Source organism: Mustela nivalis, assembly GCF_964662115.1.
Source record: "Mustela nivalis genome assembly, chromosome: 15".
Taxonomy (NCBI): Eukaryota; Metazoa; Chordata; class Mammalia; order Carnivora; family Mustelidae; genus Mustela; species Mustela nivalis.
The window spans coordinates 60,885,432-60,903,420 of record NC_139034.1 but is presented as its reverse complement, the minus strand read 5'-3'; the positions used below and the strand labels follow the sequence as shown (position 1 = coordinate 60,903,420).

The 17,989-nt window shown below is 39.8% G+C and overlaps 1 pseudogene across 1 annotated transcript; it reads left to right on the top strand.

The window, feature by feature from the left end:
• Positions 1–16,679: 16,679 nt before the first annotated feature.
• Positions 16,680–17,467, top strand: LOC309849206 (small ribosomal subunit protein eS4 pseudogene; annotated as a pseudogene). The gene has a single exon. The product of its transcript is annotated as a small ribosomal subunit protein eS4 pseudogene (transcript).
• Positions 17,468–17,989: the final 522 nt, after the last annotated feature.

The following is a 17,989-nucleotide window of genomic DNA, read 5'->3' as shown; positions in this document are numbered from 1 at the left end:
GAGAAAAGAAAAGAATACAGAGAGATCCCAAATCCTTGCAAGCTTGTCAGACTTTCCAATGACCAAGTTTGTGTCAATGGTTTGGAGGCACTTTGATCTCCACTTCTACAGAAGACCCGAAGAAGGTACCTATTAAAATTTCATAGGTCATAATTAATGATCCTACTCATAAAATTGCTTCTAATAACTCTGGCTCGAGATAGACAGTTTACCTGCAGGGAGAATTTTCTTTGCAGCAACACACGGAAGGTCATAAATTGGCTTGGCTCAGTAATTTAGTGGGTGTTGGAGAGCTGAAACCTCCCTTTTTCTAAATCAATGATTTCAAACTAAGTTTACTGGCACCAGAAATTGAGAGTTTGTTATATACCTGCTTTCTAAACCTACTACCGTGGCCTGACGTCTTGAAAATTCAAGGACACTTTTGATTTCCAACTCCTGTTGTGGTTTTACTCCAACCACGCCCTTGTGTCTGAGCGCACACTTCCACAGCTATGGGGTACGCACGTGAGTGTGAGAGAAATCTGCTTTTTTGATGCCTCTGCTGCAAGCAGCCTAGGGTGAGGAACAAGTAGAAACTGCACCCTTGTTGGACCGAGAGGAGAGGCCTTCCTTCTACCGTATCTTCTTCGTCCCGTAGTTCTGCAGCTCTTACTTTCCCCTCTTCCACTATCCCAGCTCACAAAGCCCCTACCCTTCCCCAACAACAGTCCCTGAATTGCCAGCATATAGCTGAGCCAAGAAAAACATTTCCTCATCATGCTGGCTTCCTCCCACATCTCAGAATGTTCTTTGGTCTTTCCTCTATGGTTAGAGAAAACGATGTACGTGGACAATGCGTTGGTTTGACTACGCTTCTCAAACACCTAGCAACTTTCATGCAATGCATAAAGGGAATTCTATGAGGGACAAAAAAAAAAGTCATTTTAAATTTAAAAAATGTGGCCCATTTGACGTTTCTGATATCTGCACCAATTCCTTTTCATTAGGGATTGTTGACTGAACTTAACATTTTATCTGAAATAGTTTTACATCCTTCATAGATTTTTTTTTTTAAGATTTTATTTATTTACTTGAGAGAGAGACAGTGAGAGAGAGCATGAACGAGGAGAAGGTCAGAGAGAGAAGCAGACTCCCCATGGAGCTAGGAGTCCAATGCGGGACTCGATCCTGGGACTCCAGGATCATGACCTGAGCCGAAGGCAGTCGTCCAACCAACTGAGCCACCCAGGCGTCCCCTTCATAGATTTTTTTGATGGCAATGCATTAAAAGTCATTAGTTGGTAAACAAAAAAAGAAGGAAAGAGAGAAAGAAAGAAAAAGAAAGAAAGAAAGAAAGAGAAAAAAAGAAGAAGGAATTCTTTAAATTTGTGATACACCATACCAAAAATGTTGACTTGGTTTCCCAGACCTCATGGAAATAAGCTAAGGGAGAGAGAAGGAAGGGTATTAAGGATAAGAGTGGAGATATAATTTACACTTGGTTATTAACTTAACCGATGTTGTCAATAGTGTGTTTTTGCTTTGCCTTGGGGCTGGATGAAAATGGTAAAATTATCTCCAATCCAATCAACTGGCACCTGCCATTCATGTTGTGAAAAATGCCATGCTTAAAACTTGAAAGGACAACCCGTCTTGTGTAGACTTTGAGCCATCACCACTTGGAAATTACATCTCAAGAAACCAGAATCAAATATGACACATCGACCTAAAGTGGGAAAGGGTCAATAGCCCATTAGTGGTTCCCTAGAGAATTTGTGTTATAAGTGACCTTCTGTTTCTGCTGCCACTCTTACCCAACTGCATCAAAGCTGCTCGGGGAAGAGACAAACTAATCACTTGCATATACTAAATTTGCTGCAGGCCATGGTGTGATAAATTGTCCAATTTCACTAAGCGAGGTAGCTTGTGAAAAAATTTGGTCTCACACTGTATCAAGTCATTGTATGGTCAAGTCTTCAGCTGTAATGCAGGACTAAACCTATCTACGTTTGCTGGCAACCTCTCCAACTTGCTGAGGGTGTGGTGCATGGAAGGTGTGACTGTTTAATAATTTCTCCGTACTATTTAGAAAACAGGTGCCAGATGAGTGTCCCTGGCCAGGAGGACTTGAATTTTTTTTTTTTTTTTTTTTTTTACGTAAAATGTTTGTATGTATTTTATTGTTTATATTTACATATGTGTATATATAAAATTTTATGTAGAGTTAGGATTTTATATATTTTTTTTTAATTATTTTTTTTAATTTATTTTTTATTTTCAGCATAACAGTATTCATTATTTTTCACCACACCCAGTGCTCCATGCAATCCGTGCCCTTTATAATACCCACCACCTGGTACCCCAAACTCCCACCCCCCACCCCTTCAAAATCCTCAGATTGTTTTTCAGAGTCCATAGTCTCTCATGGTTCACCTCCCCTTCCAATTTCCCCCAACTCCCTTCTCCTCTCTAACTCCCCATGTCCTCCATGCTATTTGTTATGCTCCACAAATAAGTGAAACCATATGATAATTGACTCTCTCTGCTTGACTTATTTCACTCAGCATAATAATCTCTTCCAGTCCCGTCCATGCTGCTACAAAAGTTGGGTATTTGTCCTTTCTTTTTTTTTTTTTTTTTTTTTTTTTTTAATAAACATATATTTTTATCCCCAGGGGTACAGGTCTGTGAATCACCAGGTTTACACACTTCACAGCACTCACCAAAGCACATACCCTCCCCAATGTCCATAATCCCACCCCCTTCTCCCAAACCCCCTCCCCCCCAGCAACCCTCAGTTTGTTTTGTGAGATTAAGAGTCACTTATGGTTTGTCTCCCTCCCAATCCCATCTTGTTTCATTTATTGAATTTTTTTTTTTAAATTGATATGTCATCTCATTGATTTAGAGGTTGTCCTTTTATAATTTTATTCTTTGAAAAAAACTGAAGCATGGAATATGACCCCTAAGACTACGTTTAATTTGGAATTCACTATATGACTAATCAACCTGATAACTTTAGAAACATCTTTCATTACTCACTTTAAAAATATGAATAGTAATTTGGGTATTAGAAATGATGATATAATAAATTCTATTGCCTGACCTAACGATTAAGTTGTCAAAGCAAATTCTAGTGGTTTTTTGACTTACCTAGACAGTTCAAAAGCATATTTCAGTTTAATTCTGATTGCCAATGTTGCCCCAGCATTTCTAGGCACTACTGTTAGGGCTATTTTTCTGTTGACCAATCCTGAATAGATGGTGAGTGGGTTTTTCAGTGAGATTAGAGAATGCAATGATCGTATCTCTTATCATTGCTATTAGATCTTGGCTCTGTTCCATCGGATGTTAGTTAGTCCCTTTCATTTCCAGAGTACCTCGGCCAGTCTTTGCCAAAGGGTATGCTCCTCCCCACCAAACCAATGGCAGAACACCTACACAAGTGCCTCTCCAGAAAGGGATGTTAAGTTGATTGGGAAACTGAGTTCAATGCAGTGAAACGGTCCTCTCTATAGTACTTTTCAGAGCTTTGATCTACTAATGTGCACTGCAGCTAACTGAGAGGGAGAGAGATGATGCAGCATTTATCAAAACTATTTGTCCAAATATTTCTTTTGATCTGGGATTGTGGGGGTGGTGTTTCTATGGAGCATACTTAAATGCCAGACATTTAATTTGCCCAATTTCAAACACATGCTGTCCTGAGAAATATCTGCAATGCCTCTCACAGTGAACCTACTATGAAAATATAAATATTATTTGTACGGCACCAATACACAGAAGTAACACTTCAGGGGGAACTGCCACCGGGGAGTAGTTTTGGAAGCAACTATATAAATATTCAAGAGAGGGAAAAGGCATTACTACTTCCCCCTGCACTTCCCTTCCACAGATTGGTCAGCTTTCAGGGGTGACATTTTTTTTTTTTTAAGATTTTATTTATTTCACAGAGAGAGACACAATGAGAGAGGGAACATAGGCAGGGGGAGTAGGAGAGGGAGAAGCAGGTTTCCTGCTGAGCAGGGACCCCGATAGGGGCTCGATCCCAAGACCCTGAGATCATGAAGTGAGCCAAAGGCAGACTGGAGCCACCCAGGTGCCCTGGTGACATGGTTTTAAGAGATGCTCCCACAGCTGTGAAAGCTGGGGACGAGCATGACAGTCTTGGGATTTTCTTTCTTTTTGTAACAAAGCAGCTCTTGGAAACTGTGAGCAGGCATGGAGGGGAAACTCTGGGGGGGATGCGATGGGAGGGGTGGGGAGGGTTTCCTGTTGACATGGCTCTTCACCCTGCAGGAGAGAGCATCAGGAGCCCCAGAAAAGATCTCTTCTCTCTGGGGAATGCTTAACAAGACTTCCCTTTGCTCTAGGACCAGACATACCGATGACCAATCCGAATGCTCATGAGTACGCTTGATCTGGGTATAGAGAAAAATGCATAGGAACAGCAGTTTCTCAAGACTTTTAGGTTAACATTAATAACTTCAAAAGCTACATAATCAAAATGTTCCATAGAGCAGTAAAACCTGCTTTGTTATTTGCTTATCCTTCTATTATTTTACTTATTTTTTTGAACTTTTCACATTATCAGCCGCCCTATCGTCTTTGGCCTCTTTTTTGGGGTCCCTGTTTTCTGTTGCTCACCTTCCCTTTACTCCCTGCCCCCGTTTCCAGCCCTCAGCACACCGCAGTGATGTATTTGTAACCAAAGTCTCTGATATCTTCACATTCATAAGAATACAAATAAATTCCCAACTTAAAAAAAAATACAAAATTTTAAAGTACTGACTGATTCAGAGAGGAAGAGAGAAATTCACTGGGGCATTTTCTACTTCTTTAGGGAATAAAGACCCTATATTCTAGGGTTGAGGGGCACATATGGAGAGAAAATTTTCAGAGGTCAGTTTTCTGAAAACCAAGCTGATACAAATTCACAACGAGAAACACAGATAAAACCGAGTCGGCAGATACACATTTCTTTTCCTAAATTAAGTAAAATTCCACTTCAAAACATGGACGTATCGATGGGCAAGTAATTCTTCAAAGTTGTGTTTATTTGCATTTAAGCAAAAATGTCTGCTCTTTCTAAATTTCATAACTAAATCAAATTACAGTGTTGTTTTATTTTTGCTTAGTCATTGACTATAATCCTCTTTCTTCAAAACTTTTTTGTTTGCTATTCAAGACAGCGATGGATAAGTCCTTCGACAGCGATGGATAAGTCCTTCAGTTGCAATGAGCCTTAAGACAATGGGGGTAGGAATGAGCTTTCTGTTTTACAGGTCAAGTAATAGAACTTTTATATCTTCTTTGCCCCAAATTCGGGATTCTATCTATCCATATATACTGCCACTTGCAAAGATCTAATGCTTTTAAAGCCAAAAGCATTTTGTATATTCATCATTTCTCACCAAATATGAGAACTGCCAAAGAAATGCCTAGCTTTTAAAATTCCATAGCAGAATTAAATAAACTCAAGTCTAAGCAGAAAATAAGAATTCTAAAGCTAGAAGAAGAAAAATGAACATAGCTTAGTTTATTTCTGCTGACGAGTCTGTTTCTAGTCTTGCCTTTAGGCTAGAGTCTTCCTACCACGCTCTCTGCTTTCAGCCATGCACTGGAATCCCATCTTTGATTCCTGGACTATGCTGGAGCTGACCGCATCTGCCCAGTCTGACCAGTGGGGAGAATACCAGCTCTCCACCTTTCTGAACTCCTGAAGTGGTCCACAAGCTGCCATGATGAATACTCAGTAAGCCAAAGCCTCTTGTCCACACCATCGTTCCACAGCAAAGGGCAATAAAGCCAAGCCATGAGGACACCTGCCCAAGGTTGCAGAATCAAAAGTAGCCCGAGGTCCTTGACAAACAGTGGTGTTCAGGGCTCTTCCATATGCTGTTGTCTCTCAAAGCTCGGGAAGCAGCACTAACCATGCTGTTTTACAAAGACAGTTTTAGCTGTCTCTATCCAAAAGAACTCACCAAATGTTCTTATGAAGACATCAGATTCCACCTTCCTAAGTTATGAAAAAATGCCTCTCATCTCGTAGCAGTGGCAACCATGCCCACGCCTTAAGAGAAAGATCAACACGGTGGGAAAGTTACAACGGATGGAGGAGTTGCCAAGGGTTGCAAAGGTCTTGGGAAGATGGAATTATGTTTGGCAAAAACAGTTCATTTCAACTTCCTTAAGTAGTATGGATTTTGACATCCACATCTTTTTGATAAAACCATCTTAAGTTTCAGAGATTACTAAGCAAAATCCAAATGTCTGCATTAATTTCGAGAAATCAGTTTAAAGGAAAGAAGCTAGTCCAGACTAAAGAACTCTAAAGAATGAATTTTTAAAGTAAAATTTGAATATCCACCAATAATTTTGGCAATTTTATACAATGTCTACTTGGTGGCATCCTGCTCGTGCTCTCTGTGTCCAGAGCTCCTTAACAGAAAAACAGGCAAGACTTTATTAGACCCAATATATAAGTAGTTTTTATTGCCTTTTCACTTGGACGATTTTACTATTATCATTATTATTATGAGATGATAACTTATTTTAACACAATTGCTTCCTACCATCCAGTGAGGAAGCCTTCGGAGTCTTGATCGTTTGGAGCGAGCAGACCAGCAAGGTGAGACGTGACGATCTGAGGGTCAGATGATTGACCCTCAGAATCAAAATTGAGTCCTTGGCCGGGCTGGGATAAACCAGAGGTCCTTACTCACATGAAGTATTTATACTTTTTAAAGATTTTAAATAAAATTTTTCTTGCTTCTCTCCACCATATTCATTAGTTCTAATCATATTATGGTCCCAATGTAGCTATTTTAAAGTGAAATTAAAAGGCAGCCTAGCTTTGGAGGGTAAGAGTTATTGAAAGAGGTGTCTGGAGAGCCATTTAAAATTTTCAAGTAAAAAAAAAAAAAAAGAGTGTATGTGTGAGAGCTGTTCTTTTCCTGTTAAAAATTAAGAAATCAAATATAGAAATAGTCTAATTTACATTAATGATCTGCAATCTATGAAACAATTTTTAACCATTTTAAAGTGAAAGGCTGGTGATTATGTGGGTGAGTGGATGACGATAATAACCATAAATCTTTGAAAGCTGTGGAAGTGCTAGGTAATCGCAGATAAAAATGAGGTTGGCTAAGCTCCTGGCCTGAGAACTTCCGTAAGGAAGGTCCGAGTCCTTAAGAGAGTGGGACTTAGTATTTCTACTTGTCTTTACCTTTGAGGGGTTGGGCTTTTCCTTCCTTCCATCCCCAGAACCCTGGGGTAGCATGCAGTTCGGTCCCCGGAGGAGCCCTGGCCCTCTCACCTTCCCTCCCAGGGAGAGCAGGGCCAAAGGCAGTTTGGGCAATAGGAATGCTGGGGGTGTTTGCTAACAGCTGTGGGAGCTGCCGCTAACTGGGTGAACTCCAACAGAAAATTCGCCCTTTGTGTTGTGGGGGCCCCGGAGTTCCTTTCTCTCGGGCTGTGTCACAAAAGTCTGGTGATGCTTGGCTGCTAAGCTTCCATATTCCTTCCTGCCAGCCTCCGTCCCTTGTGGAGACAGGAACAGTATTGCTCCTGGGGGCATAGGGACTGCGAATGGGCGGGTGCGAGAACGGAAAATGGAGTCTACTTGCCCTGTTCCCCGGTGCCAGATCCCACATAGGCAAAGGACACTGGCACAGTGGTGTCACTGGCAAAGGACACGTCACCTTAACCCACATGTAAAGCATAGTCAGAAGTCAACTGATTTTAAAGGTACTCAATGATTCGTTCAAATACGCCATGACAAGCTTTCAACGAATTCCACTTTCATTGTCAGACCAAGAACTCACAAGTGCACTGCAAAGTCTGTGGGCCTGTGCTCCGTCAAACAGTGCGGCTCCAAACAATCTTAAAAGCTCACCTACAACCCCAAATCTCTTAAGAGCAAGAGTTAATGGTCACTGTGGGTGAATGCCATCTTTTAAGGGATGCTTGTGGCACAGATTGGGTTTTACATGATGGCTCAATACTATTGAAAGAATTCCAACTCTCAACCTTATTTTTAAAGATAAGAATGGATTTTTAAAAAAATCTGCAGAGCATTGGCTCTAGCAAGGCCATTATGGTTATACATGTGAGAGAAGGGGGCACGGCACGTACTCAGAGAGTTTTGGAGGAAATTAGAATGCGACAAATGGTCCCCCTTCTTGAACCCTGAAAAATTCCACTTTGATTTAGCACTGGTGGAATTGTTAATAGAAACTTCTTTGCACATTGTGTATAAACAGCACAGCCTGGCCTGTATCAACTTTATGCTCCAATAAACAAGACAATAATGACAAATTATCAAAGCAGGCCTCAGATGTGACCCTCAATTGGGGGAGCAGCAATTTAATGAAGACAAAAGCTAGGTGAAAGCTGCTAATATCATTTACTGATAAACAGATTTTCTCGAGAGGCTCCTAGCTGAATCCCCTAAGGACCCATAAACCTGCATAATTCCATTTAAAATATTGTGCAATTCACTAAATTAGTCTTTGAACATCCTTACTATCCAATTACGAAGCCCCAGCATGGACAGAATAATGAAATTTTTCAAACTGTGGAATGCATGTGGTCTTAACAAACTTATGACAAACACCAAAATTAGCTTTCAATTTTGAGGCCAATGTAGCTCCCTTTAATACCTCAAGTCAGAGTGGCAACAATAAAACACCATTGCAGGGCTAAGCAGAACAGAAGAAAAATAAATCTTGAGTTACTCAGAATTCTGAACACGGCCTACCTTCAGGAAAAAAAATCATAAGAAGTTGAATGATGTTTTGCATTTGCAAGCTATTTGGTCGCTTAAAATCTAGTAAAAGCTTTACTGAATAAAGGGTACAAAATACCTCCTGGACAGTTCTATCTTCCAGGCAGGCAGAAAAGGCGAGAGTTTGAGGAAGTGAAATTTATTTCTGTTCGAGCATTGCAAGCCGCATTATTAAAGTCATTTGTCATGGTTTGAATATTTCTGCCTGATTCACCATTAAATTGGCCTTCTAATTACCAACTTTGTCATGAAAAGTGGTCTGGCTGTTTCATTCACCAGAAAACTTCAATTCTTTAATCATCACTCGCTTCATGTATATAAAAAGAAAGAAAAAAGGAAAACAACAAACCGTATACTTTTGTCCTTAAATTTTAAAATAAAGGGTGTCAACACAATTGTGCTTAAATTATCACATAGCTTATACATTTTTAAGGTGTTGATAAGTATTTAGAAAGTGAGTTACCCTTTCACCTTTGTGTAAAGAAACTTGTCAGCATTGACGTATTATTCGGTTTCATGACTCAGTGCCGCTGTTGACCATGTAACCTCTCGTCATGGCTTCCGGACAACAGGTAGCACCTGTAATCATAATGGCACAGGTGAGATATTTCTCCTTCTTAGATCCTCTACCTTCTTGGCTTCTTGGTGACTCTGCTTAACTCTACCCACAGAAAAAGACCAGGGCTCCATGGCTTCCCCAAGCAGCGCAGTGAGGTATTCAACCAGCAATTTTATGCTTGCTCCTTCATTCTAACAGGTCAAAAAGGAGAGGGAGTTGTGGCTGACAGTCACAAAGGGAGTATCTTCCCTTCCACATTCATTTCTGTTGGCTAGGGGAATTGCGTGCTATGCACTCATATTTTAAACTATGCAGTAGTTTCCTGCAGTGTTTGGGGAAAAGAAGACCTAACTTATATTGTTAAGACAGCTCCGACAAAGGCTTAGGAAGGCAGCTGAATTTGGAAAAATACCCATGTAACAAAATGTAAACAGAAACACGTTTTGATCCGAAGCACGCCAACTTGTGAGATGTTCTGCTGTGCTTCAGGGATGAGGAAACTAAGGCATAGAGGGGTAGTGTAAATATCCCCAAAGTCACACAGCTAGTCTGAGCATGACCTTCTGAAGCCGGTGAACATAACTGTCCCCCACCATGCATGGATAGCTCTAAGCACAATGCCCAGGGTAGGGCAGTCTCTGAACTAGTTAATTTTTCTGTTTGGCCCATCTTTAAAAAAATGTATACACTTCAGACATTTTCATTTTTAGGTTTCAAATAAAGGGATCCACATTTTAAAGGTTTTTTTAAAAAAATTTATTTATTTGACAGACAGAGATCACAAGTAGGCAGAGAGGCAGGCAGAAAGAAAGGGGGAGGCAGGCTCCCCGCCGAGCAGCGAGCCCGATGCGGGGCTCGATCCCAGGACCCTGAGATCATGACCTGAGCTGAAGGCAGAGGCTTTAACCCACTGAGCCACCCAGGCGTCCAGGGATCCACATTTTAACTGTAAAGACAACTGACAGTAAATCTAAGAACTTGAAGATTACATCATTGGGGTGCCTGTGCAAGCATATCATGATCACCCTTACAGATGCTTTTTACCAAGAAAGCAACCTTTGGCAAGCATTTTCTATGACCTATATGAGTAGCAAAAATGGGTAAAACATCCCAGTGAAATTTATGAGTGATGGAACCATACTTTTTTTTATTTTCTTGTATATTACCCACATGTGTTGCCGTCACAAATCTTTCATGAAATGAGATTGTCTCATTTATTAATTTTGTATTTGTTTACATTCTGATTTTTTAAATTTAATTTTATTTTTTCCAGTGTTCCAGAATTCATTGTTTATGCACCAGTGCTCCATGTGCTCCATGCAATACTTGCCCTCCATAATACCTACCACTAGGCTCACCCAACCCCCCACCCCTCTCTCCTCCAAAACCCTCAGTTTGTTTCTCAGAATCTTATTTTTATATATTCTTCTTTTGTTTAATTACTAACTTGACTTGGAGGAAAGCTGCATCTGCTAATGAGAGGTTTACTGATAATTATTTCATAGCTTCAAGATAATCATGTGTATTTTCTGATCTATTTTACAGATCATAGATTAATTAAGCCCCTGATTGCATTATGGTTTTTGACTTTGAACCAAAATGAAGAAATTTAGGTAAAAGTCTTGAAATGTCATACAATGTGAAATTAGATATCCACCTTTTAGAAATAGCTAGGACACCTTTGAAAATAAAAGGAGTGCTGTTAATAATTATGCCAAAACAACTGGGCTAAACCAAGACTGTTCCAAACAAACCAGGACATTGTTTTCACCATAACATTTGAGTGTATATTCTGGATGACTTCTCTTGACTCACTTCTTGCTTTTTCTGGATTATAACTTCCAGTAGGTTCCTAAAAATGGCTGATGGTAGGTAAAATTTTGGGAATCCTGGTGTGTCTAAATATATAATTATTCTACTCTCAGACCCAGTTAAGAATGTTCATGGTATAAAATTTGAAGTTTAAAGTCATTTTCCCTAGAGTTTTGAAAGCAGTTTTTTATACTACTTCTAGTTGCGAATGTTGCTTTTGAGAAATCTGATGTCATTCTGATTCTGCGTTCTTTATATATGATCTATTGCTTTGTCTTTTGTCTTTTCCTTTATTTCTGCTTGTTTTCTTCCTTTCCTTCTTTCTTTCTTGAATTTAAGATACAGGATTTTGTGTTTACCCTTAATGTTGTGAAAATTCATGCGGATGTACTTTGGTTTATTTTGTTGTTGTTATTTTGTTCTGTTTCTTTCATTTATTGGGCTTGGTACTTAACAGTAGTCTTAGAACCTGAGGACAAATGTCTTCACTTCTGGATGCTTTTTTTTTTTTAAAGATTTTTTTATTTATTTGTCAGAGAGAGAGAGAGAGCGTGAACACAGGCAGACAGAATGGCAGGCAGAGGCAGAGGGAGAAGCAGACTCCCTGCCGAGCAAGGAGCCTGATGTGGGACTCGATCCCAGGACGCTGGGATCATGACCTGAGCCGAAGGCAGCTGCTTAACCAACTGAGCCACCCAGGCGTCCCTCTTGTGTTATTTTTTAGATAATTTTCTCTCCTCCATTCCCTCTATTCTCACTAGAACTTTTTTTTTTTTTTTAATTTTATTTATTTATTTGTCAGAGAGAGAGCGAGCGAGAGTGAGCACAGGCAGACAGAGTGGAAGGCAGAGTCAGAGGGAGAAGCAGGCTCCCTGCGGAGCAAGGAGCCCCATGTGGGACTCGATCCCAGGACGCTGGGATCATGACCTGAGCCGAAGGCAGCTGCCCAACCAACTGAGCCACCCAGGCGTCCCTCACTAGAACTTTTATTAATAAAACATTTGATCTTCTCCATGGACTACTTTCTTTTTTATTCTATGATTTTCCATTTCTTTGTCTTTTGACATATATTCTGGGAAATTCTGGGGGGGGGGTATCAGACTTTCTATTACAGTGTTACTTCGGCTTTCCTAGTCTTCATTTATAAGAGCTCATTCTTGTTCTCTGTTCTTTTTCAAAGCATTCAGTTCTTGTTTTATGAACACAGTATCTTTTCTTGACTCTCCCAGGCTGCTATTATTTTTTTAAAGTTTCTTCTGTATACTGCATTGTCTGCTCTGGATTCCTTTGTTTGTTTGTATGATTATTTTTATCACCGTTTTCATATTGGAGGCTTTACTTAAGTGCCTGGTGATCCCCTGTTGTTTGTCAGTGTTTATGAACGAAGCATTAAAGGCAAATGAGAGGCTCCATATGTGTGGATGGGACTTTTCCCCTGAAGGATCTCGCTGTGGAATCAGCAGGAAGCAGGGTGACCTTTTCATCAAAAGCTCTCTTTAAAGTCAGTTCAGTTTCCCCAAAGAAGAGTCCTTCCATTTTTCTTTCTTCCTGGTTGGTGGTAAAGACTTTCCGACCTGCTTCTCTTAATCAGATCATTGTTTTCAGCCCTGCACCTTGAGCCTGGCCCCTTGGGTGCCTATTGTACCTGAATTCTGGAGAACTCCCCACTCCGTTTCTCTCAGAAAATAAAACTCTAGTCTTCTTAGGAAGTTCAGTGACTGTATACACAGACCTTCAGCCCAATCATATCTTCTTGGCTTTGTACCCTTCAGATAGCTGATGTTTCCAAGTGCAGAACCTCTCAGGGGCTCCCTGGGTTGCCACCCCTCTGCTGGCATTAATGTTCTCACTTCCTCCTGTCTGTTAGTCCCACTGACCCTCCATTTGCTTTCAAAAATCTGATGACGACTTGTTTCACATTATTACGATTTCAGTCTCAGTGGAACCCACATATGCAACTCCTGGTCTGATTACTAAATTCAGCTGGTAATGAGATGCATATCTGGTGATGCACCTCTTTCCATAGCTGTTTCAGATGTTACTGAAAATCCCAAATCAGGCAAAAATCCAGATCAGAGATCTGACCCCAGAGAACACTTCTGGCTTCACAAGATCCCCGCTGAAGTATCAAAGCAAGTGGCCTCCAGCAAACTGGGGGTTGCTGATCTTGAACCAGAGAAGGAATTGGATAAGAGGTGGTGAGTTTGCAGAGGAAAAAAAAAAAAAAGTAAAACAGAGACCTGCAATGTTAGCAGTTGACATTAAAAAAAAAAAAAAAATTTAAATGATGAGCTTGTGGCTTTAATATCATTGCTCTATCCAGCCCTCTGAATCTTTTTATCATACCTCAAGAATTGTTCATTCATCTTTCAGGAATACATTAGAGCAGGAGAGTTTTCCCATAGGCAAAAGCATTATACATATTTGCAAATGTCTTACATAATGATGTGAATACTATGCATAGGGATGTTTTGATGAAAGGTAGAAACAATGCAGCAATTTCCAATCTGTTTCATTAGCTATCACGCTCCTAAGTAAAGGGAGTTTTCTTTGTTGTTTATGCTTTTTCAAACGTTAAAAAGGCTGGTATTTAGAATTCATGGTATGGGGGTGTAAAGAGGAAAGCCGATTGTTACTTGATGGAAAATGTTTGTTTCTTAATACACATGTGTCACGTCTCACTCCTGTTTCTGGTCATTATTTCTAAAAACTTTATTTAAAATACATGCTTATCCAGGAAATAAAACTTATTTTTATTGGGATTCAAAAGTATTTTCAATATGTCATAGAAAATAAACCAGCAAATCCCAGCTGCGGGGATAAAATTGTCTTTTTATTTAGCTTGTTATGGTCAACTTAGCTTTAAAATTTTATTTTTTTTTTGCTATAGATGCTTAAACAGGATGACTTATATTAGGAGTTAGTTGTCAATGTAAAAAAATAAACAAAAATCCCAACAGTTTGCCTGCTTTGCATCGACGTAAGAATTCCTCTTTCATTATACCCCCGCTCCTGGCAGCTTATTATGGCCATTGCTTAATTTGTGCTCTGTTTTTACAAATGACACTTGTACAGGCCTCTTGGGGCTGCTGAGAGAAGCCAAGCCCCTCTCTTTCCCTTGTGTCAATTCTTTTGTGAACCTTTATAATTAGCCACTTAACAAATGGAGGGAAATGAACCTTCAGCTGCAAAGTATATCCTGAAGTTAAGTCAACCATGTGACAGGCAAAACCGATACATGAAAATCTCCTTAACTCAATTGTTGAGTTGCCTCAAGGGTTAAGAGGCATTCTACCCGTAATAGCCTAAAAGAGAAACCTCAGAAGTGGTGTTTTTGATGGTTCGCTATCCAAACGCCTGTTAGCCTTTTCAAGCAACAATACCTATTAGAAAAAGCACCTATTTCGAAGCACGATGGCTACTCTTTTACCCCCAAATCTTTTACCTTTCAGGAGAAAAATGTCAAAAGTCTGATTTTGAAAGTAACAAGATCCCCAGGCTTCAAATTTACAGACTAAATGTAAAGAAGAAAAAAGGAGGAGTGGGGAGAGCTTACATCTTTTGGGCTGAAATATTGAAGTGTGGAAAATGACACCACGTATATTAAGATATTAATGAATTTGTTTTCGGAATCTATAATAGGAACCCTAAGAGCAGGGTGCTATCATTATGAACTCTTTCCTTTTTATTACTAATTAGACTTCTAAATGTGAGTGTAAATGCACCTCGGAGAGTATGTATTAAAAGTTGCATATGCATAAGAGATCATTTCAAATTCATCTTCCAACAAAAACTTCAACTTTGATATTTTCTCATGTTCCCATTTATGCTACATTAACATAGTCTTTTGGATTTAATTTCTAAATTCCATCATGATCGTTCTATCAAGGTATTTACTTTTGGGAGCTGTCTGATAGCCTAATCCCAGTTCAAGAGGAAAGAGTCACGTATTATCAATTTAATGTATCTTATTATCATCAGTGATTCTTTTTCGAGGTAAATGTATACTGCCTTTCTAACATCTACAATGACATTTATCTGCTTTAGAGGCATACCCAAATCCAAAATATATAATGATACCTTTTACCCAGAGCTGGGAAGATATAAATAGTTTATATTTGATGGGGGGGGCTTAGAATATCATAATATTAGAAGATAAAAAAATTTAAGATACTGTAATCTATTGATACCAGCATGCTTTATATCTTGAGAGTAATAAAATGAGACCTAGTAATGTTTCTAAGAAGGTTTCACTTCAGATATGCTTAAAGTGTTACTGTAAATAAAAATTTTGGTTTTATTTTAATATATATCCCAAAATCTTTTTTTAAAGATTGTATTCACTTATTTGTCAGAGAGAGAGAGAGAGAGCACAAGCAAGGGGAGTGACAGGCAGAGGGAGAGGGAGAAGCAGGCTCCCTGCTGAGCAAGAGCCCCATGCAGGACTCGATCCCAGGACCCTGGGAACATGATCTGAGCCAAACCAGACACTTAACCGGCTGAGCCACCCAGGTGCCCTTTATCTCAAACATCTTAATTAAAGTTTTATAGCAACTTACCATTGGTTTTGAAGATGATTAAATTTGCTTTGTAGTCTATTGAGTTAGGGGTTGACATTTCTCAATTAAGGTCCTGTCTATACAAGATCTGTTAACTCATCTATGCCTACCTTTTTTTAATTAAAGTTTTACCTAGGTAAAATTAACAAAAGATGCATACATTTAAGGTGTACAGCTTGGTGTTGTGACAAACATTTCCATTGTGAAATGATTACCACAATCAGACTGATTAACATATCCATCACCTCACAGAGCTACTAGTTTCTTTTCTCACTGTCTTTTAGTGCGCGTGTATGTGTTGTGAGCTATTAAGTTCTATCCTCTTTAGCAAAATTCAGGTATAAAGTACAGTTCTTTTAAACTGTAGTAACCAAGCTGTACAGCAGATCTCCAGAACATATTCATCTTGCGTAACTGAAACTTTGTACTCTTTGATCAAAATCTCGCCATTTCTTCCTCCCCTTAGCTCCTGGCAACCGCCATTCTACTCTCTGCTTCTCTGACTTCGACTACTTTATATTCTACATGGGAGTGAGATCATACGATATTTGTCTTTTTGCATCTGGCTTATTTCACTTAGCATGATGTCCTCCAGTTTCCATGTTGTGCCAAATGACAGGACTTCCTGACTTTTTGAGGCTAAATAATATTCCATTGCATGTACAGATAACATTTACTTTACCTGGTCATCTGTCCATGGGCATTTAAGTTGTTTCCACAGCTTGGCTACTTTGAATCATGCTGCAATGTAATAACCTCAATAGCAAATGTAATAACCGCAATAGCAGAAAACGAAAGAACCTGATTAGAAAAGGGGCAAAGGACCTGAATAGACATTTCTCAGAAGAAGACATAAATGGCCAACAGGATATGAAAAGGTGCTCAACATCACTAATGAGGGAAATGCACCTCCCACCTGTTAGAACGGCCATAAGCAAAAAAACAAATGCTAAGAGCTCTTTTCATGCCCAGTGCAGCTATGGCTCCTGGTCCCAAGAAGCACTTGAAGAGTGTAGTGGCTCCAAAGCATTAGCTGCTGGATAAACTGAAAGGGGTGTTTGCCTCTTGTCTATCTACTGGTACCCCTAAACTGAGAGGATGTCTTCATATCATCATTTTCCTGAAGAGAAGACTTAAGTTTGCACTAAAAGGAGATGAAAACAAGAAGATCCATATGCAGCATTTTGTTAGGATTGATGGAAAGGTCTGAACTGACTTAACCTCTTCTGCTGGTTTGATGGATGTCATTGGCATTGACAAGACTGGGGAGAATTTCCATCTAATCTAAGACACTAAGGGTCGGTTTGCTGTCCATCGCATTATACCTGAGGAGGCCAAGTATCAGTCGTACAGGGTGAGAAAGACCTTTGTGGGGACAAAAGGAAGCCCTCACCTGGTGACCCACAACGCTTACACCATCTGCTATCATGATCGCCCATCAATGTGAATGACACCACTCAAATTGATTTGGGAGCTGGAAAAATGACTGATTTCATCAAGTTTGACCCTGGTAATCTGTGTATGGTGTCCAAAGTGCTAACCTGGGAAGAATTAGTCTGCTCACCAACAGAGAGAGGGAGACACACTGGTTCTTCTGATGCAGTTCACACAATAGATGCCAGTGGCAACAGTTTTGCCGCCAGGCTGTCCAGGGTTTTTGTTATTGGCAGAGGCCACAAACCAAGGATTGCTCTTCTCTGTGGAAATGGTATCTGCCTCTCCGTTTTGGAGGAGAGGCAAGAGACTGGTGGCCAAATGGAGCAGTGAGTAAAATGGTCTCTAGGTGGAGTGACTGGAGATCTTTATACTTAGTGGAAGATAAGAAATATGGCATGGAAAACAAAAGAAACAATAATAAATGTTGATGAGGATGTGGAGAAAAGGGAGCTCATGTGTGTTGTTGACATGAAGGTAAGTTGATGCGCCATTATGCCACACAATGTGGGAGGTTCCTCAAAAAATTAAAAGTGGAACTAACTTGTGAGCCAGCAATGCCATATTCTAGGTGTATTCAAAGGAAATGAAATCAGGATCTCAAGGAGGTATCTGTACTCCCACACCTACCTTTTTGGATGAAGAAGTAATGAGAGCAAAGCCTTACTACATGACCAACCATATGCCAGGCAGTTCTAGGCACTTTACATATATTAATTAATATGATCCTCATTGCAATCCTGTGAGATCGATACCCTTAGCATTCCTGTTCTACAGTGAGAAAACTGAGTGAGATTAAGGTCACATGGGCAAGAAGTAGCAGAACTGGACTGTGACTCTGGCTGCTTCTTAAGT